The sequence below is a fragment of the Heloderma suspectum genome, chromosome 1, assembly GCF_057233095.1.
Source record: "Heloderma suspectum isolate Gila_16-S chromosome 1, 16-S_ref, whole genome shotgun sequence".
NCBI classification, from domain to species: domain Eukaryota; kingdom Metazoa; phylum Chordata; class Lepidosauria; order Squamata; family Helodermatidae; genus Heloderma; species Heloderma suspectum.
Genome location: NC_139458.1, coordinates 352,072,559 through 352,100,424, shown reverse-complemented (window position 1 = coordinate 352,100,424; position 27,866 = coordinate 352,072,559). Strand labels below are relative to the sequence as shown.

The window sequence follows — 27,866 nt, the reverse complement described above, 5'->3', positions numbered from 1 at the left end:
CCTTATTGTGGTCAAAGTCAATTTTAAACTGAGTCTACAGCTTTATTTGATAGCAACCTGGTCTGCAAATACACTGTCAGTTGATATCCTAACATGCAGGTGCTCATAAGGGTTTTTATGCTTAAAGGCAGTCCAGAAATATTGTAAATGAAATAATAAATCATAAGTAGCAAATAGGGCACTTGAGAGATTAAAGCCATAATCCTGTGCATGCTTGCCTGGGAGAAAGCAGCACTGAACACAGTGGGACTTGTTTAATAGGTAAATATGCTTAGAATCACGCTGCACATTTCTTATTCTAATTCTTATTCTCATTCTAGAGAAATGTATGAATTGTTAACTTCTGTTTGATCATTTTAGAAAGAGCCAAGTAGGGAAGGAGGCAAACTATTTTCTCCCCCAAAGATAGTGATTTAGTTGGCTGCTTGCACTTTGGTTAACTTAAAACCAGCATTTTCCAAGCCTCAAACTTTGCATGGATTAATGGCTTTGACATGTTTGAATAAATGTCACTTATTAATAACAATAAATACAATAATACATATTTATAGAGGTCTTTTTATCTTCAAAGTGTTTTACAAATATTAACTTGTAAATTAATTCTCATGACACCCATGTGATGTAAGCAATTATTATCAAAGAGTATAATGCATATATTCATGCACAACACTTCATTTCCCAATAACTGTTCTACCTCAGACTTAATCAGGAGTTTGGGGTTGTTCACAGCTCCAAAATGTTTATTCATTCTAAGCATTGTTTTATCACCCCAAAGTCCAATGTCAGTCATTCACTTGTCCTAATCTGCTACTTTCAACTTGTACATTCTTTCTCTCTTGACCAATATCTGAAATGGAGTGGTATATAACAATCTCTATGAGTCTCTGGGTCTGTAAATCCCTTATATCTGTGTGACATATATTTTGTGCTACGCTGGTCTTTCTTTGAAGTATCTATCCAGTTTATGCTAGAGGCAGGCTTCATTTTCTCTTGATAACATTCTCAATTACATCCAAGGCAATGCAGCTCTCTGCTAAATAAAAAAAAGGATAATAATCACATTTTGCTTAAAGGAAAGCTGAATAAATTAGGCACATGGAACAAATTTACATATATTTGCATATTCTGTTTCTGCTAATAAATAGAAGGGGCAGAGAACCCCACCTCTTAATTATTAGAAAACTTGCTCAGCCTTCCTCTGCTTTCTGAAATTTAAGGCGCAATCCTATCAGGATAGGCAACCGCCTCCGAACTTGGAGGTGACTGCCTATTCAATGCAGGGCAGAAGAAGTGTGGAGGGGATCGTCCCCTCCGTGCTTCAGCCGCCCTGCATTCGTGGCTAGACAGCTCATTTTGGCTGTCTAGCTGCGGGAAGGTGGAATGTGTGTGTGTGGGGGGAGATGCTGGCCAATGCATAGGAAGCGTCAGAATGGCACTTCTGCCCTCCCTGCCCTGGCATGCCCCCAGGAATGCCCTGTTTTCACGGCTCCACACTCGTCTTCCAAGTGCAGAGTGCAGGGCCATTCCACGCTGCCTACAAGGCAGTGCAGGAGGGGGTGGAGGTCGGTTCCTGGGAACTGACCTATCCTATAGCCATCTAGCTGCTGACTAGCAGGCATAGGATTACGCCCTTAATCAGGCATTACTTATACACCTGGAAATGAATTTTGACAGCCATAAGAGCTAGAAACCTTTTAACACAAGCTAAGAAATAAACAATGCCGATTTCCATGCTTACTATCAAAACTACACACGTACATTTGCAGTGTGATAGAATCATACACAGTCCTGCTGCTTTTATCTAGAGAATAGCCCCTATGCACTGCTTAAAAAGGAGGTTTGCAGCTACCCAGATGTAAATGTAGCCATTATCTATCCGTACAGCAAGTATGGGGTAGGTGTAACTTATATACAAGTCCTCCCTCTGGGATGGAAGACTTTACAGAAGCAGTGAAGGACAGAAGGATGCTATGAAGAGGCATTTGCTGAGCCTGTTAATTAGGTTTTCTTTGTGTCTCTGAAATTCTAACCTTCCAGTTAAACAAAGCATCAAAACATGGTATATGACTGTATGCATTTTGAACATAACTAGTTCAGAAAATGCAAAGCTAGCTTATTTTCATGCAAAAGCAGTAAACAAGTTTTCTACTGGTCCTTTGTGCACATTTCTGGTAGTGACTTTCTTCTTTTCAGAACCAACATTTTTGAATATAACTATATCTATCTATCTTAGTGGCACCCAGGAGCCCCAATCTGTGGAATCTTTATTGTTTCAGACATCATTGGCAGATACCTAATAACTTCAGAGGCTGATACCTAATAAACAAATGTCTTTCCACCAAGAAGCCTGCAGTCTGAAGGTACAATGAAAGACAATACATGGACTGTACAAATGGACTAGGAACTGGAGGTTATTATGTTATCCAGTACTAAGCACATATCACAACACTAAACAGAAAATATGCCAGCTGCACTCTTTGTAGGAAGACCTGAAGTGGTACAAAGCATGGTAATAATCCTTTGGTCATGGACAGAGTTAGAGTGTGTTCATCCTTATTCTCCCCCCTCACATATTATTTCCTAAAGCAGAATGTCTGAATAAAACTACAGAGTAAAAATATGATGCAAGTGCACCACATGGAGGTGTGATTTGTGATGTATTTATTCATTTAAGGCATTTTCATCCTGCTTCTCAACCAAAAAGGCTCCTGGAACTGCTTACCAACAATCATTTAAAACAAGCAGGCTTACAATATAAAAAGACACAACATAAAAGGAAAAAGGGATGGGGAGGGAAGAGAAAAAAAGGCAAGTAGTCCTTCAGCAGGGCTGAGGAAATGGCCCTACTTCCCATCTCATCTCTCTCTGCTTCAGCCTATTGAAGGTGATCATGTGAATCAGAGGTCCATGCACAGAGGCCTTTGTGTGGAGCACCTTTGTCACATATTATGTTATGTGCCTGATCGAGAGGGTGCACTCACTCTTCTACCTCCTTAAACAACAATTCGTCATTTGCTCCAGCAACAGCTGATCTCCCTTGTCTAGACAGGTGGATTTGCTGTTGCTGGAATAAATAAGGAAGTGGTGCTTAAGAAGAGGACAGCTGCGACTGTTGAGGAGGATGAACGGGTGTGGGACAGCATTCATTATTGGCAGCTCCTCCTGTTCTTTTTTTGCTTTCCAAGAACATAGGGGAGTAAGAAGGTAAGCCAATTTTTGAATGTCCTTCTGATCTTGTCAACACTTCTGTATATTGGTGGAAGGGACCCCTTCCCCAGATTTCCAGACAGCCATAGGAGAATGACTCCCATCCACATATTCCCTCAGTTTGTGAACCAGGCTAGTATCAGTTGCTCATCAGCCACCCACCGTGTACTGTCTTATGAGGGGAGGAAATAATAGCCCTTTTCTCTTTCTCTCTCCAGTGATTTGAAAACACATTTTGGGTCTCAGGGCCTTGCACATAACCTGTAATATGGGTCTTAGTTCTAAAAATGGACATTATTTTCAGAAGTTGGGATGTAATTAAAAATGAATGTGACATAGCACAAACATGCAAATCAAAGTGAAAGCTGGGACTTGCTTCAAGGAATAATAAAGCTAACATTTTCAGTATCTCAAGTCAAAATTTTGTAACGCTGATTAATCGTGCTCTTCTCATTTTATTGGGCAAAAATGCTCTGATATTGAAGTGCAGTAGTAGTTATGTAACACATCTGCAGGGTAGTTCCACGGCTAAGTAAAAAAGAACAGAAATCTTGTACTATAGCCTTTAACGGCACAATTCTATCCTCAGCTAAGTAGAGGCCTCAATGAAGCTTCATTGAACTCAGTGGTACTTACTTCTGAGTAGACATGTATAGGATTGGACTATAAATGTAAAAAACAACAATAACACCCCCCCCAAAACACTGGCCATTATTATCAGGTCACTCCTCCAAGATCAGTTTTAATTCGCTGTACTTGAGAACAGCTCACCATCCAATGCCCATACACGGCACACCCTGGTTCCCTTTCCGTCTATGTGGCAGATCTGTAAAATGGTTGGCTCTGCATGGATTACACAGTTCACAAGGGCAGGGGTCCCAATCCAGTCTTCCAGAGTTCCCCACATGGCCAAGCCATCTTCCCTTGACCACTGATAGTTTGCCAATTTTCTGGCTTTTGTGCAGTTTCCCCCCATTCTAAAAGGTTGAAATGTTTCCCCTAAGGCTTAATTACTGGCAGTAAGCAAAAAGATGCTGGTATTTTTAGCCTCACCCCATTTGTCTTTGGCCCTACACACCACGGGACTGCATTCACCAAGAGCTTGTTTGAAATTTAATTTGGCCCTCAGGCTGAAGGAGGTTCTGTGCCCCTGACAAGGGGAAAACAGTGATGTATCACAATATTCTTGCCTCTGATATCATACCTCTTTCTGACAATTTATCTTTCGGGGCTGAATGACATATCTGTATGCCAAAAATTGCCCCAGAAGTAGGGGGAGATTACTATGCAGAGATGTCCTGAGGAGAAGGAGAATAGCTAGAAATAATTATCTCCATTAAATCTGTTTTCTTACATTTGACCTCTTAGTGCAGCTGGCAAAAAAAAATGGGTGACATCCATGACTTCCCCTCCTGCTCCTCCTGATAAAACTCCAGAACAGATTTTGGGGCCACGCGGAGAGCTGCAGAGGAAAAGGGGAATCTGTTGGCAGATGGACACCACCAGATTTCACCCATTCACTACACAAAAACAACTTCTTTGTTCCAAAGAGATAAAATAATGTTCATATGTCACTAAAAATATGTTCTGGAATCTTACATCTAAAAACAAAAAGAGGCACAAAACTGGAACCATTGAATAATTACTAAGAATCAGGTAGGGAGAAAGGCACAAATCAGAAAGATGCTACGCATCTTGCGTCAAAATCTCGACGAGGAGGCCAAGATCATGAAGGACATCCCCGGCTGGCAGGTCGGTGAGTCTCTGTTCCACACCACACGCTGGGTGCCCCCCACGCTCGACGAGCTCTTTTACCTGCACCCGCAGAGCGTGCTCGACAACGCTAAATTTGGTTGCCAGTTTTACGTGTGAGCGGCAGCAGGGTTTGTGTGAACCGCCCAGAGAGCTTCGGCTGTTGGGCGGTATAGAAATGAAATGAAAAAAAAAAATAGAAATGAGAAAGCACAGACTAAAAAGGGTTTCCCCCACTAAAAACAGTTCTCCTCTGTATTTCCGTAAATGACATGCTATATTTAATTTTACAATGCTCCTGGACATGTCATCAAATATTCTAATAACTACACAAGCATTAATATTTAAATACAAGATATCCCCTCAGTTACAGAATGATCATAACTGTGGCATGATAAAGTATTAAATGGGAAAATTCACTTTTCAGATTAGACAGGGGGGGATGCTGATTGTGATTGTCTCTACTTGTCATAGTAAAACTGGTGGCTGTTTAATGCAATGTACGTCTTTGGTTAAAAAAAAACGTTCAAGAAACTGCAGTGGGGATTAGTGCTATAGTAGGAAAGAATAGGTATCAACAAAATTTGGGGTCAAAGTTACATAGCACTCATATAAACTGTTTTGTGTCTTGAAAAATGCAGAATTCCATTATTTAACTGTGATTGAACGCAGAGATGCCTTGCACTGATGTATCACTGCTCTTCTCCTAATCATGTGGTGCTTCCAGACAGGTTGTATCCAATCCTGACCATCCGCCACTAGAACAGAGACTGTATGTGGAACGGTGTATGCCCTGGCCATGAGCTGCTAAGATTTGGAGGTGCCGAGATAATGATAAGCCAGATCCAGGTTTGCTTACGAGGAGACTTTATTGAGTACTTACAGCACACAGATATGTACCCAATGGTTGGATCAGACAGATTCTCTGAACCCAGAGCCATGGAGTAAAATGGGTTTTATACCATACATGTCAGCAGTGAAGCAGCATGACAGCAGCAAACGTTAATTAGTGTTCATCTGCAACTTTCCCAGCAGATTTCCCCAGGATAATAGTGCTTGTTCAGAAGGAAAACAATCAGAACCTTCCTAGCACAGACACCTGTTGTTGTTGTTCAGTCGTTCAGTCATGTCCGACTCTGTGTGACCCCATGGACCATAGCACGCCAGCCAGGCCTTCCTGTCCTGCGCTCTCTCCCGGAGCGTGCTCAAGTTCATGTTCATTGCATTGGTGATGCTATCTAGCCATCTCATCCTCTGCCGTCCCCTTCTCCTTTTGTCTTCAGTCTTTCCCAGCATCAGGGTCTTTTCCAGAGAGTTTTCTCTTCGCATTAGGTGGCCAAAATATTTGAGCTTCAGCTTCAGTATCTGTCCTTCCAATGAGCACTCAGGGTTGATTTCCTTTAGGATGGACTGATTTGACCTTCTTGCAGTCCAGGGGACTGGTAAGAGTCTTCTCCAGCACCACAGTTCGAAAGCATCAATTCTTCGGCGCTCAGCCTTCCTTATAGTCCAGCTCTCACAGCCATACGTTACTACTGGGAAAACCGTAGCTTTGATTATGCGGACCTTTGTCGGCAAGGTGATGTCTCTGTTTCTTACTATGCTGTCTAGGTTTGCCACAGCTTTCCTCCCAAAGAGCAAGCGTCTTTTAATTTCATGGCTACAGTCACCGTCTGCGGTGATCTTGGAGCCCAAGAAAATAAAATCTGTCACTGCTTCCATTTCTTCCCCTTCATAAACATAGCCTCACTTCTCAGGCACATCATAGGCCCAGACAAGATACTAGCCTTCGTTAACATGGAATGTTCTGAGGCTGCGCTATTGAGCTTTGACTCATCTCACATGCTCAGAGGTCCATTAGCAAGGAAATTGCACTTATAATGAACCTAAGCCAATCATTATGGATCTCTAGGCCTCTCTAAAACTACAAGTGACTTGGTTACACTCCTGGGGCCATTACAAACGGTTCTCTCATCACCCTGCAGTTCCCAGCAAATGCCTCCCCAAATCTGCACCAGAGGGTTGGGGGACACTCCAGAGCAGATTTCGGAGATTGTGGAGGGCTGCAGGGGGGAAGTCCCATCGCTTGAGTAGATGTCCGCTCACGTAACATTGGATTTAAACTAAGGCTTTTATTGTGCAACTGTACTGCCTCATTCACATAATTTTATGAAGGGTCCAGATGATGCCATCTTCAATTTCCAGCCCACCTGTGTTTCCCTACCACTTCTTCAGTCTTTTTGTCTTATCAGAAAACAATCAGTTATGAGAGAAAAGGTGGAATAACTGCACAGTGCCTTCCGATTATTAGTGCTGGGAGCCCTCCATCTGGAAGCACCCTGATAGCACCACTGACACATAAGAGGGAAAACACACACACAGCTATTTCTCCCTATACAATGTCTCCATTGGCTAGCTTAAATGGGGAAAAGTTGCACCTCCCAAAAATGGTTGGTAGAGAGGGCAGCCCACCCCTGCCAAGAACCCTTTGGGTGACAGGCTTTGTCTTCCCTCACCAGGCCTTTTTCAGGGGCACAGATTTCTCCCTCCCATGCAAGTCAGTGTCTTTGTTCCACTGACTTGCATGGGGTGTGGTGGTGGTGGTAGGAAGCTGATCCTGTGTGTTCTCTTTCTTTGTCACTGGTACGATTGGGGCAGGACTTTAGGGGCAGAGATCCAGGGTCCCACACAACATAATCAGCAGGAGGGGTCCAAAACAGACCAGGGATTGAAGTAAGGTTGCTTCCAGAAGAACCGTTTAATATGCACTGTGCACAGTTCATTATGGTAATTTCATGGGACATCCACCTGACATCATCGTCCTTTAGCCATCAGCCCATGTTTTATCTCTCTTTTTCTCTTAATGGGGAAAATCTGTTTAATTGGAAAGACCTGGATTAGAAGCACCATTCTCCAAAGGTGTCAATGTTCCCTAGCACTTCACACCCATAGGTTTAGGTGTATGTGGCTTTGACATCTGCCATGATGCTCATCACCACTCCCTCTGCTCTCCTGCCCCTCCATTGTTCACTATCCTGGACACACCAGTTGTTGAGAGCAAGGGTGGAGGTGTTTCATATACCTGCATGAGCATCCCAATTTTTTTTTTTAACACCAGACTTCCAGAAGTTCAAAATATGCCAACATCTTGAAATGTGCTCTGTGCCTTGCCTCTACCTATCTTCCTATATTTTCATCTTTCCCATTCAGAGTATTTATTTAGCAGCTTTTAGAAAGTGAGGATGAAGTCTAAATAATGGCATTGTATTACTTAGCATGAGATCTTCTGTTCTGTTCTCCAGCTGGACAGAACAATCTTCACTTCCTGTGTAGCACTGTTGTGCTGCTGCTAAACAGATTGCATGTTGTCCTGCAGAGTTGGTCTCATTTCACTGGTGGATAAAGTGATTCCTGTAAATAGCTTGCAAAATGATTTGGGATCCTTTGGGATGAGATGCGTGATAAAAATGTGTGAAATTATTATTACCATAAAAATGTGTGCTTATATGAAGCGGGGAAGGGGTAGGTGACTGTCTTATGTTAATGAAACGCCTGTTTCATCCTTATTACACGGGAGAAACTGTGGAAGAACAGTTTATCATGTGAAAATACAACACCAATGTTCCCACTGTAATACACTGGTGGTCAAGGAGATATGTGGTAATCTGAGGAGAAAGTGTTGATTGTTCAACTTAAAAGATGCTGAGGGGTGCGCGGGGAGAGATGTATCTGAAACCATGTTTCACCATGGGAACTGCATCGGCTTGATTTCTCCAAGTTTCCTAAAAAGTATTGCTGCAAGACAAAAGTATTTGTATGTATTTATATGCTCAATTCTGTTTTCCCATTAGCTCTCCCTCCTCCCACCCCCAAGATTTCCTGGGATATGTAATACATTCAGCAAGACCACTAGGGCAATGAATGAAATTGTTTCACTGCAACACATCGGTAGAAAAGAAAATGCAGGTAATCCTGTTACTCTGTCCTTGGAGCAACTCATAAAGAAAAGTCAAGATGAGATTTTTCATTGGACTAAGAAAGCATTCCCCAACCTGGTGCCCACCAGGTGTTTGGACTTCAACTCCCATTATCTCTGGAGTGCACCAGGATGGGGAAGGCTGGACAAAAACCTAGTTCTCATTGAGGTAATAAACCTGAATGTAGGCTGTGCCCCACTAGACAGCATAGAGGGGCTTATATGATTACATGCTTTTGATCAGGTGAACCCCCACCTGCTGTCTGAAGTGGTGTATAGCCCAGACCTGCCAGATTTACCATCTTAGCAAGCTATCTAAAAACGTTCTGCAAAGTACCAATTCTTACCTTTTTTTACTTTTGTATTAAGTTTGGCTGTTGAGATCAGAGCTAAGACCTTGCGTCACAAAGCTTCTATTATTCTTCACACTACAGAAATAAAAAGATTTGCACTTATGCAAATAGCATAATACTTTGAAAGAGTGTTCTGCTAGCTAAATGTCCCCCACCCCCCAGTGTACTGTTTAATTATGGGTATGCTTGATTTAACACTTAGTACCAGAATGTGAAAAACTCAAAGGTACTAAAATCTACAGAAAGTACAATATTGCTATATTGTGTGCAAAAGCATTTTAAGATCCTGATTCTAGAGGAATTTTATTGAAAACAGTTCTTACTCATCTCTAGGCCCTAGTGTTATCTTAGTGTGATACAGGTGCCATAATGAGAGAGGACACTTCTGATGCATAAGCTGAACATTGGGCATAAACTAGCTCAAGTTGTATACTTTCAAGTTCCATTGACTGAAAGGGAGGGTTAAGCATGTTTAACTATTGCCCATTGAAATCAATGGTACGTTTGAGTGCTTCATGTTGGTTAGCTTATTCCCATGCTAAATTCTATACCCCTACTTAACATTCAGCACATCTATGTCACCCATTTAGTCAGGTTGAAACTAGCTGAATTGTCAAAATTCCTCCGAACAACCATGGAAATTGTTTCATGAGAGTGTTCAGAATTCTGTATTAGAAATCCCCAGGTCCACTGTAAAACTAGAAGGGCCACCTGCTCCCATAAGTATCTGACCAACTGTTCAGTGGACCTTCTCTGAGTGCGGAAGTGAGGTGGGTGGCAAATGGAGAGAAGAGCTTTTCTGTGATTTTGCCCTGACTGTCTGGAGACACCTCCCAAGCAGTATCTGCCACCTTATCCTTTATGCACCAGGCAAAATCTATCCTGTTATGCAAGCTTGGGGCGGAGTGTGTGTGTGAATTAATTTACTATATTGTTTCGCTTTGGTATTATTCTGCTGCTTGCTTACTTTGGCTTATTAGTTTGGTTTACTCTCTCCTGGTATTATTTAACTGACTCATATATACACAATTTTGTGTGCTTTTTACTACACTCGTTGTTCTAGTTTTTTGCAATTATTATTTAGATGTTTAATGAAATGTTAAGCCCCCCTTAAATGACATTTATTGCAGAAAGGTGACATACAATCCAAATAAACAAACAAGCTGCAATTCCCAGGGTCCCTTGGTTGGGATCCATGAGGAATTAAACAGGATGAAAATGATGAAATGATAGTTCCAAAGGAAAAAACGCCTGCGCTATTTCTAGATGATGCCGAAATTGTTATATCAGGCTCATCTTAGAAGAGCCATTCCATCCTGTGTGGGGGAGAAGGAGAGATGTGTCTTCTAAGATGGTGCTTGGTTTTTGTAGGATATTAAAAAAGAGTTTAAATGTTTTTTAAAGTTGGCCACCTGATTAATCTTGTTTAATCTAACAAATCAGTCAGCTAAGGGCACAATCCTATGGCCGTTAGTCAGTGGCTAGATGGCCATAGGATAGGTCAGTTCCCAGCAACTGACCTCAGAGTCCACGCTCCGAGGTCGGTTCCTGGGGAACCGACCCCCACCCCCTCCTGTGCTGCCTCGTAGGTAGTGCGGATTGGCCCCACACTCTGCACTTGTAAGAGCAGCGCGGATCTGCGAAAAAGGGCATTCCCAGGGGTGACCGGGGGTGGGGTGGTCGGAAATGCTGGTACAACACATCCTATGTGTCATCCGGCTGCTGCGTCCCGTGTTCTGAGGTCCCGTGGTTAGACAGCCAAAATCGGCTGTCTAGCTGCAAAAGTAGGGCAGGGGGAACGAGGAGGCGATCCACTCCTCCTGCCCTGGGTCGGAGGCAACCATCGATCCACATAGGATTGCTCCCTCCATGTTATAGCCCCTCCATGTTACATCTTCTGCATGTGTAGCTACAGGTACAAAGGCTCATTTACAGTGAAATCCTTTTATGCCTGTTCAAAAGTGACACCCACTGACTTCAATGAGACTTATTCCCAGATAAGTGCATATAGCATTGCAGCTTTAACTGTGTATAAATAACATTCCTCTGTTCAGCATTAGATGATTAGGGAAATATTTATGGCAAACTACTGGTCATGATTTCAAATTTTGCAAGTGGTAGTATTAAAGTAAGTAAGCGCAGGTTGAGGATGCTTTTAAATTTATGTGCAGATAAGCTTTTAGGTTCACAAGAGGGATATCCTAAACAAAGATGGATAAAAGGTATAAAGGGTTCATTACTATCTCATTTCATTACATGTTCAGCATTTTCCCAGTGTCTCCTTACCCATCCTTCAACAGCTAAAGTTTAACTCCATGGTTGTTCTTGTTCCCCAGTTTTTGTAATTTATCACCTGCCCCTAATACATGCTGGCACACATTCAAATAACCTAGTAGCATAGCATATAACTTCTATATTGCATTAACAGGAATTAATAGGTGGTATTGCTGTTTTTTCTTGCACACGTCAGCACACACATAGACATACAGAGAAATGTGCTATCACGTCTGTATTTGAAATAGTAGTTTCATTTCATTTTGAGTACTGCACATCTTTCATTCTTAGCTGGTAGACTGACAAAGCCAAAGCAACCTGGATAAAAATGAAAGGATTTCAACAACTGTGAAATACCGTGTGACATAACGGCCAACATAAAGCCATCATTCTCAATGTTTACATTGGTACTGATTCTTAACAGCATGACGCTAGCTCAGTATAAAGCTGTACTTTTTCTAAAACAGCTCAGGTACAAGGAGAGCCTTTTAACAACCAATCATGTTCAAGGCCTATAAAGAATTACACTACCAATCCAAACTGACATGCGTGTTAAAGCTTACCTATGGGCACCTTAAATTTTTATTCAGAGCCAGAGATTTACCCATCCCAAGAATCACAACCCCACAATGATTGCATGTATACACATCATTCTAGAAATCAATAGATGTTACAGTCCTAGAGTTCTGAATACATCCAATTGTTTTGCAATTAAGTCAATATGACATCTGAAGAGGACATTTAAATAAGGAAATTCACATCGCACAGTATAAATCAATATGATGAAAAAGCAAGCATTGACAATGCTTAACAATTTGGCTGCTAGTACAACAGCCTGTTTCTTTCAAGTTATTTATGTCTCTGTAGAGTTGCAGCAAAGGCTGAGATATGCAAAACCATAGTACTTACGCCAGAACTGACAAGCTGCCAACATATTAAGAAAACAGTGATGTGAAGAGCATTGCTTGATGTCCAAGGTAGCCCTGGAGAGTGAAGGAATTGACTGTGGCTTCATCATGGATGTATCAGGCCCAGTGATAAAATAACATAGTATGGCTTATTAACATTCGCAGTCCTGCAATCCAGTTGAATATTTAACATATGAAGTACCTTATACTGAGATCCAGAGGGCTGGTGGGCTCTCTGAAAAGCCAAATCAACCAGAAAAAGCAGCCATCACAGCTCTTCAGAGAACCAGCCAGTCCCAATTGCCTGGCTCTGAAGAGCTGTGATGGCTGCTTTTTCGGGTTGATTTGGCTTTTCAGAGAGCCCACCAGCCCTCTGGATCTCAGTATAAGGTACTTCATATGTTAAATATTCAACTGGATTGCAGGACTGCGAATGTTAATAAGCCATACTATGTTATTTTATCACTGGGCCTGATACATCCATGATGAAGCCACAGTCAATTCCTTCACTCTCCAGGGCTACCTTGGACATCAAGCAATTATGGGAGGTGTGTCCCAGAAGATTGCCTGTACCTTTTGGATTTGGACCCGCCCACCACTTGAGAGGCCTAAGAGTTTCTGCGAAATTGAATTCAGCCCCCAGGCCGAAAGATCAACAGTGCTGTTTTAGATCAGGGGTGGGAAACCTCTTTGAAGCCAGAGTGTTGGCTGCATTCCAGTGGTGGGCAGGGCTGAAGGCAAAGGTGATGGTTCCAAGAATACCAAAAATACCAGCGTATTTTAGTTTAGAGCTCTTCCTGCCAGGAACTAAGCCTTAGGAGTGGCATTTCAGCTTCTAGAATGGGGGAAAACTGTACAGAAGTCAGAAAACAACCGAATGATTGGTGGTGGGGGAAAGGGGGTGGGGCCAGCAGAACAGGGCATGAGCTTCTGGGGAACCCTGGAGGGCCTGATTTGGCCCCTGAGGTTTTTTCTGGCCCTGCTTCCTGGGGTCGTTCAACCTTGAGATGCCTCTGGTTGAACTGGGGCCTTCTTCACTGAACATGTATTATATCACTGAGCAATGGGTGTCTCCCTTCAAAGCATGCATTCTACCTCATTTCCTCCTTATTAAGAGAGCTTCTCATTAGTGTGTGGGAGAAGGTGGGCTCTTGTCCTTCCTCTTGCCTTTCTCTCTCTATCATGGTGGGTAGGTCTTCAGTTCTGACACGAAAGGGCTCCCTAAAGTTACCAAATATATGAACAGATAGGACAATGTTATCAATAATCTGAGCTCAATGGGAATGTTACAGTTGTCTTCAAACATTGATCCTTAAACTGTGGTCCACAGTGTGCTTTCGGGTACTTCTTAAGACCAAGACAAACAGGGAAACATTAAAACCTTTCCCAGGTGAATAGTGAATTAAAACTCAGTTCCTTTTGGGACAGAGGTTTGGGAATATCAAGTCTGGATATTGTTGGCAAGTATCTATAAGACAGACAATTTTCACTCTCGACTTCTCTGAAGGAGACACAGTCACTATATATTAATGGTTAGATGGTATATGATACCATAAAGACTATTTCATGTCAATATATTTATGAGATATATGACAGCCAGTGTGGTGTAGTGGTTAGAGAGTTGGACTGGGAGCTGGGAGTTCCAGATTCTAGTCCCCACTCAGCCATGGAAGCTCACTGGGTGACTTTGGTCCAGTCACAGACTCTCAGCCCAACCTACCTCACAGGGTTGTTGTTGTGAGGATAAAATGGGGAGGAGGAGGATAATGTAAGCCACCTTAGGTTCCTTGCAAGAGGAAAAAAATGGCGGGATATAAGTGCAATAAATAAATATATTTAGATGTTGGGAAATTTTTGATTTGTACCACGGATGGTGGTCTTGTCCTAGAGTCCAATGGTCCTGGCAGAATGTGATACACACAGTCCTTCAAATGACTGGTGTACATCTCAATATGGATGTTTTAATTGTGGATTCTCTAAATATGGATCATAGAATCATAGAATAGTAGGGTTACAAGGTGCCTACAAGGCCATCGAGTCCAACCCCCCGCTCCATGCAGGAATCCAGGTCAGAGCATCCCTGACAGATGGCTGTCCAGCCTCATCTTGAATGCCTCCAGTGTGGGAGAGCCCACCACCTCCCTGGGTAATTGGTTCCATTGTCGTATTGCTGTAGATAAAAAAATAAACGCTATTTGCGTTGCCCTTATTTTCGCCGTAGTCTACGTAAATCTTTACGTAGACTACAGCGACCAAATAAGGAACGCGAATGGCGGCTCCCTATGGGGGCCGCCATTATCCGTACGCGCTTTTTTTTTTTTAAAGTCACCCATGATAGGCTACGTGACGATTAACGTAGCCTATCACGGCTGACTTTGAGATCTAGTCGTGATAGGCTACGTTAATCGTCACGTAGCCTATCACTGGGACGTTTATTTTTTTTAAAAAAAACTTTTGAGTTCGCGGCCGGGCGAGGCGCCTCCCCCCCGGCCTGAATTTCGGCCGGGCGAGGTGGGAAGCCTCCCCCCCCGGCCTGAACTTTGCGGGGGGAGCAGCGAAGCGCCTCCCCCCCACCGCGAAAAACTTCGAGGACAGGTAAGTGAGTTTCGTCCACCCCTAGTTTCCAGTCCCCTGATCATCTTTGTTGCCCTCCTCTGAACCCTCTCCAGCTTGTCTGCATCCTTCTTAAAGTGTGGTTCCCAGAACTGGACACAGTACTCCAGATGAGGCCTAAACAGTGATGAGTAGAGGGGAAGTAGTACTTCCCGGGATTTGGAAGCTATGCTTCTCTTAATGCAGCCCAAAAGAGCATTTGCCTTTTTCGCAGCCACATCCCATTGTTGGCTCATCTTCAGCTTCTGATCGACAACAATTCCAAGATCCTTCTCGCTTATAGTCTTGTTGAGCCACGTATCCCCCATCTTGTAACTGTGCATTTGGTTTCTTTTTCCTAGGTGCAGAACTTGGCATTTATCCCTATTAAATGTCATTCTGTTGTTTTCTGACCAGCGCTCCAGTCTATCCAGATCACTTTGAATTTTGTATCTGTCTTCCAAGGTATTAGCTATCCCGCCCAATTTTGTGTCCTCTGCAAATTTGATCAGCATTCCCTGCACCTCCTCCTCCAAGTCATTAATACAAATGTTGAAGAGCACTGGGCCCAGGACTGAGCCCTGCGGTACCCTGCTCATTACCTCTCCCCATTTTGAGAAGATCCCATTGATAAGCACTCTTTGAGTCCGATTCTGTAGCCAACTGTGGATCCACCGGATCGTTGTTTCATCTAGCCCACTTTGAGCTAGTTTGCTCATCAGAATATCATGGGGCACTTTGTTGAAAGCTTTGCTGAAGTCAAGGTTTTCAGGAGCGCCCTTGCTGCCCTCTGAAATCCTCAAGTATCCAGAATCAACACGCAGATGATAGGGCTCTTTTCCAAGGCTTTATTTCCATTCACCCTAATGACATTTACAGATGCTATTTGCATGAGCCTAATGAGGGAAACTTAAGAGAGCTGCCTACTAGGGGTTTCTAGCCTTAGTGAATCAGTTGATCTCCATCTGGAGGGTAAAGGCGGGAAGCTTCTGAACTTAAGGCCTAGGTGGCGAAAGTCTACCCCTTTCCCGTGGGGCATCGGGGAGCAGCTGTTGATGTCGCACCAAGTGGGCTGAGCGCCTCCTCTTGGCGCCCTCCACCTCCCGCTTGTCCCTGCGCCGGCGCCTGGCATCCCGAAGCTCCAGTTGTTGTCCCCCCCCACCTGCCAGGGTCGCTACCACTCTCAGGAATGTGGGCAGGGAGGGGCTTTCCCTCTGGCGGCGCCTCTGAACAGCGTGTGGGTTCCTCTCCCACGGTTTCTATCTCTTCCTCAGAATCAGAACTGCTCTGGGGCTCTATGGACTCTGATCCAACCCTGACAGAGGTATATTATGTCTACAGCATTCCCACAATCCACAAGGGAGGTTACTTGATCAAAAAATGAGATCAGATTCATCTGGCAGGATTTGTTCTTGACAAATCCATGTTGGCTTCGAGTAATCACTGCATTGTTTTCAAGGTGCTTACAGATGGATTGCTTTATAATCTGCTCCAGGATGCTTTAATAATAATTAATTATTATTTTAAATGTGCTGCTGTCTTCACTGGATGGGACAAGGAAGACGGTAATTCATAATCTTTTGGTGGCAGCAAAGTATCTGTATCACCTATGAAGGAATGGCTTTTGAAAGTTCTTGGAATTGCATGGATGGATAAACTGACAGACTAAGCTCATTAAAGAAATGGACTATTTTAGGAAATGGCAGCTATTTGTACTTTTTTTGGAATCAGAATTTTGCTTCTGAAAGGCTGAAAGGTTTTTTTAGTGTAATTAAAAACAACAACCAACACCTCAATTCTTTCTGCGTTCATATAGCTGGACGGAATGTGTATGGTGAAGAGAAAACGTAAGTATTACTAAATACTGGATAGGTGTCACCTGGTTTGCACTTGCTAGATCAGTCAAAACAATTATTAGCAGCTAAATGCTCAGTCCTATACATGTCTACCCAAAAGTAAGTCCATTGAGTTAAGCGAAGCTTACTCCCAGGTAAGTGGGTATAGGATTGCAAGAGTACAATGGACTGCTTAACGTGGAAACTTATCAAGTGGCTTGCCATGTAGCAGCAGTAAGAAAATGTGGTGGTCTTCAAAGAGCAAACAAACCATAATAATGATCTGGCACCAAGAAGCTTCTCCTTAACAGGGGAATCACATGATATTAGCCCAGGTATGCAACACTACATATAAATAACAAGCGCTTGCATTAAAAACACAAGAACTATTGTGACCCAGTGGATACAATGATCAATTTAAGGCCACTTCACACATTATGGTTTTAGGTGTACACCTAAGATGGTTTATGTATACATTACAAAATGTAATGTGTGAATGTGAGAAACATTACGTTGAAAAATTGAAAGCCCCCCCTCCATCATCATTTCTGTCACCTTCTACACATGGAGCGTGACTTTCTTAAAGGGGCGGGGGGAGCGCCTGTGCCCATGGAGGCTCTCCACACGATTCTGAATGCTGATTTTCCATATAATGTGGAGAACCACATTATATCCTGCCAAGAAGAACCTTCCATGGCTCTGACTTTATCTCAAACCAGATTTTTTAATCTGTATCTCTCAGGAGTGTTGTGGAAATAAGAAAGAATGAAGATTACATTAGCATCAGAAGTGTTATATAAAAAGTTAATAGGCACATCCTGTGCAGGAAGACATAACTATGGTAGACGTTTTACCTCCAGAATTCAAAATATAGATCACAATACAGAAGCATGGATATGAGGGTTGAAAAAATTTGTTAGAGACGCTTGTTTAAATTGTGCACAACTTTGTGTGTGTTGTATACAAATATAGGCCACATGGACTCTGAAATAATTGGCTGTGAATGACCTTGGCCTGTGCTCCAAGGTCGGTTCCCAGAGAACCACCTGCCCACCCTTCCCCGCTGCCTCATAGGCAGCGTGGATTGTCCCTGCGCTCCGTGCTCATAAGAGCAGTGTGGAGTGGGGCAAAAGGGGGCATTCCTGGGGGCAGGGCAGGGAGTGCGTCGTCTGGCCTCTCCACCCTGCGCTCCAATATCTTGTGACTAGACAGCCAAAATCAGCCATCTAGCCATGAATGCAGAGCAGCTGGAGCGTGGAGGAGATGTTCCCCTCTATGCTCCCCCTGCCGTGTGTTGGATAGGCGGTTGCCTCTGAGTTTGGAAGTGGCTGCCTATCCCTATAGGATTGCTCTCTCCATTGTCAGATCATGTAGAAGAAGCACTTTCATGTGAAGATGAGTGTCCATTGCTAAAGAAATATATATATACTATATAACCCATATCAGCCTGCCCCTACTTTAAGATCAGAAAGAGAGGCCCTTCTCATTTGCCCACCCGTGAGCAGTCAGGTAGGTGATCACACATGAGATGGCCTTCTTTGCAGTGGACCCACACCTTTGGAACAAACTGCCATTGGTGGTCTGCCATGCTCCATCATTGCAGATGTTTAAGAAGGCCTTGAAAACATATTATTTTACCTTGGCCTTTTCTTGATATGACTGCTATTGTTGCTGTTATTGCTGTTAATATTGTTGCTGGTTTTATTGTTGGCTTTTATTGTTTTTATAACTTTTAATATTTTAACTGTTTTATGTATTGCTGTAAGCTGCCTTGGGAGGGCTTCTGCCCTGAAAGACGACCAAGAAATATTTTTAATAATAATAATATCAGATGGAGCAAATGAAAACAGCAGTTTTAGAAGGGCGTTTTAACAAGACTCCCTATGCCTCGAGGCTCTGCCTCTGCCGTATTGGCAAAGTGGAAGATCTGCCTCATTACTTATTCTGTTGCCCTATTTATTAGGGTTATTTATTTAATAACTCTGCAACAGTTTGCTGGAATGGGGTGAAATTGGGGTGGTGGGATGCTCTCATAGGGAACCTTCAGATGCTGTACTGGAGAATAGGGGATTTTGGCTTCTTCATGCAAAAGGAGGGAAGCCTGGGCAAAGTCAGGACACAAGCCTCTCTCATTGGTTGAGCAGCTACTGCCAGGCTGATGACGTTTGCTTCGACTCCCCCCACCAAACCTGGAAGTATCTTCCTTTGAAGCACTGTGTGACCTGTGAAAACTGGATTTTAAAGATATGGTGCACTTGCCTTATCTTGCTGACAGACCAAAGCCAATTCTATTAAAATTCAGATAATACTCCAACATGCTTCTCATTCCATTGTCATGAAGATTTCCCCCTCATCCCTGCCCCAGTATAATGCACTCTACATGGGGCTACCTTTAAAAACTGTTCAGAAAATTCAGCTGGTCCAGAATGCTGCGGCCAGACTGCTGACCCGGGCTGGTTACAGGGAGCAGCATATGATTTCCTTGTTACAGCAGCTTCACTGGCTACCAGTCTGTTTTGGGGCACAATTCAAAGAGATGTTTATGACCTATAAAACCCTATATGGCTTAGGACAAGGCCACCTGACCTGAAAGACCACCTTCTCCCATACAAGCATGCCTGATCCTTAAGATTTTCTGGAGAGGCCCTTCTTTCAAGACCAGCACTATCAGAGGTGACGCAAGAGAGGGCCTTCTCAGTGGCCACTTCCAGGCTGTGGAACGCGCTACAAGGTTTGCTCCGTCTCTGAGTCTGCTATCCTTCTGACGGCAGGCAAAAAGGCTGCTTTATTCAAGAAGGCCATTGGGTCTGTGGGTTGGATGCTGTTTTTCTTCTGTAACTGTCATGTTTTTATTGTATTTTAATATGCTTTATTGTTTTAATCTATTTTAAATAGCTTTTTGTAAGCCGCCTTGAGTGCCATTTTTGGTAGAAAGGTAGGTTATAAATCAAATAAATATATCCTGTATCAGAGCTATTTAGCTAAAGTGTTAGATTAATAGAAAACAAAAGCAATATTTGAAAAATTAAATTTCACTAGTGTACTCCATCTGTAACACAAGTATTTTTTCCCTAGCCTGTCTAAGAGGACACATTTTCATAAAATGGGTATCTATACATATAAATTAGCATATACACAATTAGAAGGAATTGCTTTATTTTAAATAAAAATGCAATACATCTCACTGTAGTGAGGATGATTGTGACCAGTCTATTCAGGTGCTAACTGTTGATGGGCAGCTTCAAAGACCTTGCTCTCCCTTCCTATGGTTCTTTGTCTTTAAATCAAACTTGTACTGGACAGCCGTTCAAATAGAGGACCCCTTCAAATAAGAGGCCTTTTGTTTGACAGCCCTTCAACTAGGACGGCTGTCCCACTGAAAATTAGGACACATACCTACCCTATTCTGAAGGCTTTACAAGCAGAAAGTCTTGCAAGTACAACTGCACACTTTAATGTAAAGTCATAGTGATTAACTGGGCTTCTCTGCTGTAAATTCTGCTCAGCAATGCTCCTGCCGGCATAATAATATCAAAAATCTAACACGAGTGAAAGGTTAAATACTGAGAACCCAAGGGAATATAGGTAAGCTCAACCTATCCTTTAAAATAAAGGAGGGGGGCCTCTCCATACCCCCCTGAATTGCACCCGTTAGCAGTCTAGCAGCCATATTTTGAACGAACTGCAGTTTCTGAACAGTTTTCAAAAGCTGTATAACATGTAACAGCATAATGCATTACAGTAATCTAAACAAAAAGATAGTCTATCCTAGATATATTTACCTGGAAGTAAATCCCATTTATTTCAGTGGAGCTTTCTTCTGAATGAGTTGAGGACCAAAGCCTATGAGAATTGAGAACTGGAAATACTGGCTGTAATTGTATGGACCTTTCTGGTTAAGATCCTGTCCACAGGAACAAAAATCCTACCTATAGACTTCCCTTGGTAAATGTGATGGGTGTAGCAATCTCTGCTGGACTGGGTCTGCACACACAGCCCCATTTTTGTCAACTTTGACATCATCAATTACCTGTTTGGGAATAGTAGGATATAGAATGCAGCTTCCGCTCCCAACAGTTGATTACTGCTGTTAATGCTAGTAATCTGCTAGGAGGGTAGGCGAGCAAGTCTAAATACACAGATCACACAGGTGGTTTTGTGGCTCTACACCCAGATCTTTTTTAGGATTATATTTTTGACTAAAATGCGTAAAAGCCAACTTTAATTAATCACACCAATTAATCACAGATTAAAGTTGCAATCCTGTACCTACTTCCTTCTGAGTTGATGTGTATAGGATTATGCTGTAAAAATATGCCAGATAATCAGGAAAATTCTTAGTCTGAGTTGTACAACAGACTCCTTTGGGATTATCAAAAGTATTTCCAATAAACAAAGAAATACATTTACCTGCACAAAAAAATACCAGTTTTAAAGAATGTGTAGCAGCATTTGATGTATAGATGTTAACCTAAGACTCCTCAACAAGTAGCCGTATTCAAGTTTTATAAAGCGTTGAATAAATGTTTATGTAAATATAACTGGTTAATTAATCAATTAAATCAGTTAAAAGCCAGACAACTAATCGTCTCAAATCTTTGCATTACTTGACAGCTCTTCTGACTGCACCAGTCGCAGAGAAAGAGACACGCATCCCGTTTTAGTAACTTTTGGCAACGGTGCTTGTTATTTAGGGGAGGGACCGAAAGGACACGGCTGTTAGATGATTTTCCTCGTCCAGACTGCACGCACCCCCGACAAAACCTGGAAATTGCTGGAACATTGGATAAAGGGGGAAAAGGTTCGCTCCTCCTTTGAACATGTTGTAAATTTAAACAACAAATTTTGACCTAGTTGTAGGCGGCTTTTTTTAAAAACCCACTGTTAAACTAAGCCGTTGTCTCAGTCTCCACCCTTTAATGTCAGAGAGGACGAGGGGGTTACCGCAATCTCCCCTCTTCTTCTTTTGCCCAGGGAGGGTAAGTCCTCCATTCCCGATTGCTTTCTACGTGCCAAAGAAATCCAGTCCGGATTTTATATGTAGCCGGCCTGTTCCGCTAGTTCAATCTATTTTTCTACTGCAGCCCAGAGAGTGACTGAGGCAGAATCACACGCAGTCACAGGATCAGTGGATCCTTGCACCATTAACTTGCATACACCAGACTTTTTAGACCAGCTGAAGGATTCAGTGCCCAACTACTTTCCATCGCTCGCAATTCCAAACCGAGCCTCTCTGCACAGAGCGTGTGCCTCAAAGGCTCCCTTCTCCTTTGCAGCCATAAAGGGGCCACTTCGTGGAGGCTGGGAGGCAGGGACTATTTTCTCTCGCTGTGTCCTCTGCTAGGCTGCTGTAATGAACAACATTCCTAGGTTGAAGGCTTCTCTGCTTTGTGCCTATTAGCTGTTCCTGTTCCCTCCCCCTGCTGCTTGTTTTCCACCCTAATAAAGATCATACAGGGAATAACCATTTCAGACCCCTTGCAAAGTGACTAGGACTTGTAAGTTAAGTGCTTAAGCCCCAAAGATCTGCAAGGACGAATGTTTTGGACAGTTAACATAATTGTTTCTCCTTCGAAGTGCCAGCAGAGGCGGGGGAGGGAAGCTGCTTGCTATTGCTCCACATACATCAATAGTTGTCAGTAAAATCAAACTGACGTCATCCCCGGGTAAAAAGAGCTGTCTCTTTTGTTCTCTCCCCCCTCCCTTTCCGCACTGTATATCAATATAATATAAAAATCCGCCTCCATCTATGCCACATTAATTACAATGCAAAGAGAGACCTTCCACGAAAGCATGCCTAGGCTGTGCTACATTTTAATGAATGCAAGCCAGCCTTTTGATCTTTCCGAGTCGGCTGGGTTCAGTTGCGCCGGAAGGTTAGTTGCATATCTTGAGCTGATCTGAAATTCGATCAGCAGAGGGGGCAAAGAAAAAGCATTTTAATGGGAATCAATAGAGGATCAGAGGGTCTTGGAAGGAAATGCGTGTTGATTAGAAATGTTATGCGACGTTGTTTTCTCTCACTTTAATTTACATGACTTAAAAAAAAAATTAGCCACAAGCAGCCGAACGATAAATATGTCAAGAGACAAAAGCGGGTCTGGGAGGGGGGAACCCAGCTTCGTAGTGCCTCGCCGTGGTTTGGTTCCAGATAGAAAAGCAGCCAAGAGCAGGAGGCTGCGCTACGCTTCCAGCCACGGAGTGTACGTTTAAAGCCGCGTGCCGAGAAAGAGATCGCGGATTCTTCTTGCAAACGGATCGCAGTAAATTAATCAGTTTACTCACATTATCAAAAACAACACGCGAGTGACTTTCATTCCCCTCCCACCCCTAGCGTCGCTATATTCGCTGAAATAAATTACTGGGGGTTTGCATTCTTCCGAGTTTTTACTTTCCCAAAAGGCTTCGGAATGAGCTGGGGAAAGGCGAAGTAAGGCTTCACTTACTTTGAAAAGAAAATAAATATGACTCACGACGCATTTTTTAAACCCCTTCGAATTGACTTTTTAAAACAAAAGTATCACTCAGCTGCTACACAAACGCGGAGACTTCAGCATAAACATGAGCCCTCGTTTTCTTTTCATATTAGTCTAAGCGCACGTTTCCGCACGCGTGTGTATTAAAATGGGTGGGTGGGGGGTTGGAACGAAATAGTTGCCCCCGAATATTGTGTGGCCAGGAATGAGATCCGATGTCAGGAGTCACAGGGAGAAAGCATTATTAGTACATGAAAGCCACTTTTAAGGGGATGGGTTTTCTCGCCAAATAAGCAACATGAAGGGACACCAGGATTAAATTTGTCGGTTGGTATAGTAAGATGCATTAATGAACAAAAATCAGCTTAACAATAAATTTACAGGCTCAATAAAACAATACCTTTATTAGGGCCAATTTACATTCACAATGCAGCATGCACGTTTCTGAGTAACTCAGAGCTCTTCAGTTTAGGATGTTCAAGAGAGAAAAAAATACAACTGCAAATTAGATACCTGCTACGAGCTAAAATATTATTAAGCCTTCGTATGGAATAATTTCTTGAAGATGTGCAGCCAAAGCATATTCATGTTTACTTGGGAGTAAGTCTCACTAAATTCAATGGTCTTACTCTCTGGTAACACATAGAAGTGCTGTTGTTCAGATAACACAGTTGCCATGTGCTAACAGCTCAAGTTACACAGATAAGCTGGGTGGGAAATAAATAGAAGAACTTTCCTTGAAATGCCTGTCTAGCAGTGCAAACATATCCATGTCTACTCAGAAGTAATCCCACTGGGTTATTTATTTATTTGATTTATATACCACCCAACTGACAAATGGCCTTGGGGTGGTTCAATGGGACTTACTCTCAGGAAAGTGTATATAGGTTTGCAGCTTCAAGTGCTCAGTGGAACTCACTGGCTTGCTTCCCTCACAAGTCAATAAAAAGAGGTAAAGAAAAACACTGTTGCGCTAAAGCTGCTGATATATTTTAAAAAGCAGACCAGGTACAAAATCAATAGAAGGTAAATTAGATAGTGTTACCTAGTGCTTCGAAAGTGTGACATTTTCATCCATAGATAAAGTTTTAGTTTTCTATATTTCCCCCTGGGGGGGGCTACAACCCCCATCATCCCTCACCATTGGCTGGCTAAGACTGATGGGAGTTGTAGGCCAAAACATCTGGAGGGCCACAGGTTGCCCACCCCTGCAGTCTATTGGAAAGTCTCTCTCTGCATTAAATTGGCCATGTAGATTGGGCCTGACAGTTTTTGACCATGTTTTCCTTCCGGTTCAGAATCATCCATGGGAACAATGGGTGTTACTTGAAAGCTTGTGTAATCCACTGGTATATTTTTCTTTAAGAATTCTGAGTGTGAATATTCCTGCACATGCTCAGTAAAGGAATGAGATGGGGAGCGGCCACCATTTTAGGCAGTTACCAAAATGCAGTGTGGGAGAAGCTTGGTTTCTTGTCTCCATAAAACCCTGAACTCTTGAGACAGGTTAGTAGGGAGGTTTCCCTTTGAGTTGTTTTTAAAGAGACATGATTTTTTTTTACAAACACTATGAGTTCCTTGTTTCTCTTATATTATGTAAAGGGCTGTTTCCAAAGTTTGCTCTTCTGTTATTGGACTCATCCACTTTGAGAAGATTGCTGCAGAGCTGGAGTGAACTGAGTAGAGACTGTTTTCTTTCTTTAGCCAGCAGAAAAATTAAACTTCAGAGAGAAGTTTTATTTATATTTTTGTTGTGGACTCATGCCAAAAGACAGAACTTTGGAATGGCTGTGCTCTGTTTTATTGGTTTTGGTGATAAGTGTATTGTTAGGGATGTAAAATTATTACATGTGCATTATTATTGTTTTAATTAAGAAATTAAAATGATATATGTTAATTGTCCCTGTACAAAGCCTTTGCTATGAGTCCCTTTAGAGATCCTGAACAAAAGTGTTACACTTGCATACTTCATTGTGAACACTGCCTGACCCTAATCAAGGTAGTTTTACTGACCCAGTATATTTTGTTCTAATATACCACTCTGATGTACTTCGGAGACAACTCAGTTTAGCTGTTCAAGAAGGGAATTCTAAACAAGGACAGGCTTAATATCAAACCCAACTTAGAAATATCTTTTTTTCCCCCATTAAAAAGCCTTGAAGATCATAGAGCATAGGGTTGGAAGGGGCCTACAAGACCATCGAGTCCAACCCCCTGCTCAATGCAGGAAGCCTGATTCCCAGGCGGTCTCCCATCCAAGTACTAACCAGGGCTAACTTGGAAGGGCCATTGAGATGAATGCCTTGACCAGTGCAGGGATCCAGTTTAAAGCATCCTTGACAGATGTCCAGTCCCTGCTTGAGTACTTCCAGTGATGGGAGAGCCCACCACTTCCCTATTAAGTTGGTTCCATTGTCTGACTGCTCTGACCATTGGGAAGCTTTTCCTGATGTTCAACCAAAATCTGCCTTCCTGTAACTTAAGCCCGTTATTTCATGTCTTGGATGATAGAGAATAGGTTGTGGCCCATTTCTGTGTGATGCCCTTTAGGTACTTGAAAAGTGCTATCATATCCCCCCTCAGTTCTCTTCTCAAGGCTAAACATACCCAGTTCCTTCAATCTTTTCTCATAGGACTTAGTTTCTAGCCCCCTGATCATCTTTGTTGCCCTTCTCTGAACTTGTTCCAATTTATCTGAATCCTTCTTAAAGTGTGGAGTTCAGAACTAGACACAGTATTCAAAGTGATGTCTGACCAGCGCAGATTAGAGTGGAACTATTACTTCCCATGATTTTAAAGCCATGCTTCTATTGATGCAACCTAAAATTGCATTTGCCTTTTTTGCAGTCACATCCCATTGCTGATTCATATTTTGCTTGTAATCAACTCCAACTCCCTTTTCAGACGTACTGTTGCCAAGCTAGTTATCCCCCATTTTATGCCTGTGCTTTTGATTTCTCTTTCCTAAATGAATTAGCACTTGTCTGTGTTAAATTGCATTCTGCTATTTTCTGCCTAGTCTTCTAGATCATTTTGAATGTTGTTTCTGTCATCTAAGGTATTACCTATTTCACCCAATTCTGTGTCATCTGCAAATCTGATAAGCATTCCCTCCGCCTTTTCCTCCAAGTCATTAATAAAAACGAAGAATACAGTGCCCGGGACTGCGGCGCCCCACTCAGTACCTCCCTCCAGTTTGATGAAGAGCCATTGATGACCATGCTTTAAGTATGGTTCTGTAGCCAGCTGTGGATCCACCTAGTAGTAATGGCATCCAACCTACACTTAACTAGCTTGCTAATCAGGATATCATGGGGTACTTTGTCAAATGCCTTGTTGAAGTCAAGATATATTATGTCCACAGCATTTCCACTATCTACTCAGGAAGTTACCCAATGGAAAGATGAAATAAGATTAGAATGGCAGGACTTGTTCTTGACAAATCCATGCTGGTCTCTAGTGTCAAGGTATCTACAGACTGAGCACTTTATAATCTGCTCTAGAATCTTTCCAGGTATTGATGTCAGACAGACTCATCTCTAATTCCCCGGATCTTCCATTTTGCCCTTTTTGAAGATAGGGACAACATTTGCCCTCCAGTCCTCTGGTACCTCACCCGTTCTCCAGGATTTCTCAGAGATAATAGATGGAGGTTCCAAGAGTCCATCTGCTAGCTCTTTCAGCACCCTAGAATGCAATTCATCTGGATCTGGGGACTTGAACTCATTTAAGGTGCTTAGAGTAAAATGCTGTATAGCTTGAAAACTCGCATCATAGGTGATGTATATATTATGTGTGACGTGACAAACAAGTTCATGACCTCATTGCAGGGCCACACAGTCCATAAGCAGGCACACTAAGGGCCAAACTAGTGTGGAGATATATGACATACTTAGATGTCTGGATTGGGGATGCGGTGCAGAAGGAGGGGTGTTAACTTTTCTCCCCATGCCAATTCCCCAGTGCTAATCACCCCTGCCCGACAACTGCAATTAACTGCGGAAGATTTACAGGCAGATATGGCTTCCTCTTTTTCCACATGCAATTAATAGCTGCTCCAGAGGGGTGCTGGTAGTTTGCATTTGGAAAGCTGTGCTAAACTCCCCTCTCCTGCACCATGGCCCCAATCCAAATAATCTCCTTTGTGTCTGTTTTTAGCCTCTCAAAAGCCATTGTGGATGTGTTCATGTATCTCTGAGATAAAATTTAGTTTGGTTCTAAGACTTACAGGATGGCAACTAGGTGGATTGATGCATTTGGCCCAAGCAAAAGGAGGAAACACCAAATGGAGGATTTCTAAAACCAAAGTTTTTGTTTCATGGCAGGATGGAGAGAATGGATTGGCAAGTCAGTTAATTAATCAAAATATAAAATAACAGTACCAAAACAGCAAATGCAGTATTTAAATGCAGAGTTAGAAATGACAACAATTTAAAATGCCTGAGTAAATAAAAAAGTTTTTGCCTGGCACCGAAGAAATTGCAGTGTAGGTG

At 42.6% G+C, this 27,866-nt stretch overlaps 2 long non-coding RNA genes across 4 annotated transcripts in view; one reads left to right on the top strand and one right to left on the bottom strand.

The window, feature by feature from the left end:
* Nucleotides 1-25: 25 nt before the first annotated feature.
* On the bottom strand, nucleotides 26-21,533 carry LOC146359677 (uncharacterized). Of its 2 annotated transcripts, none has more exons than XR_014787322.1 (4): nucleotides 21,308-21,533; nucleotides 13,566-13,691; nucleotides 9,283-9,363; nucleotides 26-1,033 (listed from the first exon to the last, which is right to left on the bottom strand). It is a non-coding gene; the product is annotated as an uncharacterized LOC146359677 (long non-coding RNA). The 2 variants fall into 2 exon arrangements; XR_014787320.1 differs by lacking the exon at nucleotides 21,308-21,533 and adding an exon at nucleotides 20,680-20,927.
* Nucleotides 21,534-24,778: 3,245 nt separating this feature from the next.
* The window catches only part of LOC146359676 (uncharacterized), an 83,950-nt gene continuing 80,862 nt past the window's right edge, over nucleotides 24,779-27,866 (top strand). The window contains exon 1 of one of the 2 annotated variants that reach the window (XR_014787316.1): nucleotides 24,779-24,879. This is a non-coding gene — a long non-coding RNA (uncharacterized LOC146359676). The remainder of the gene's footprint in view (nucleotides 24,880-27,866) is intronic. The other variant, XR_014787318.1, reaches the window with a different exon arrangement.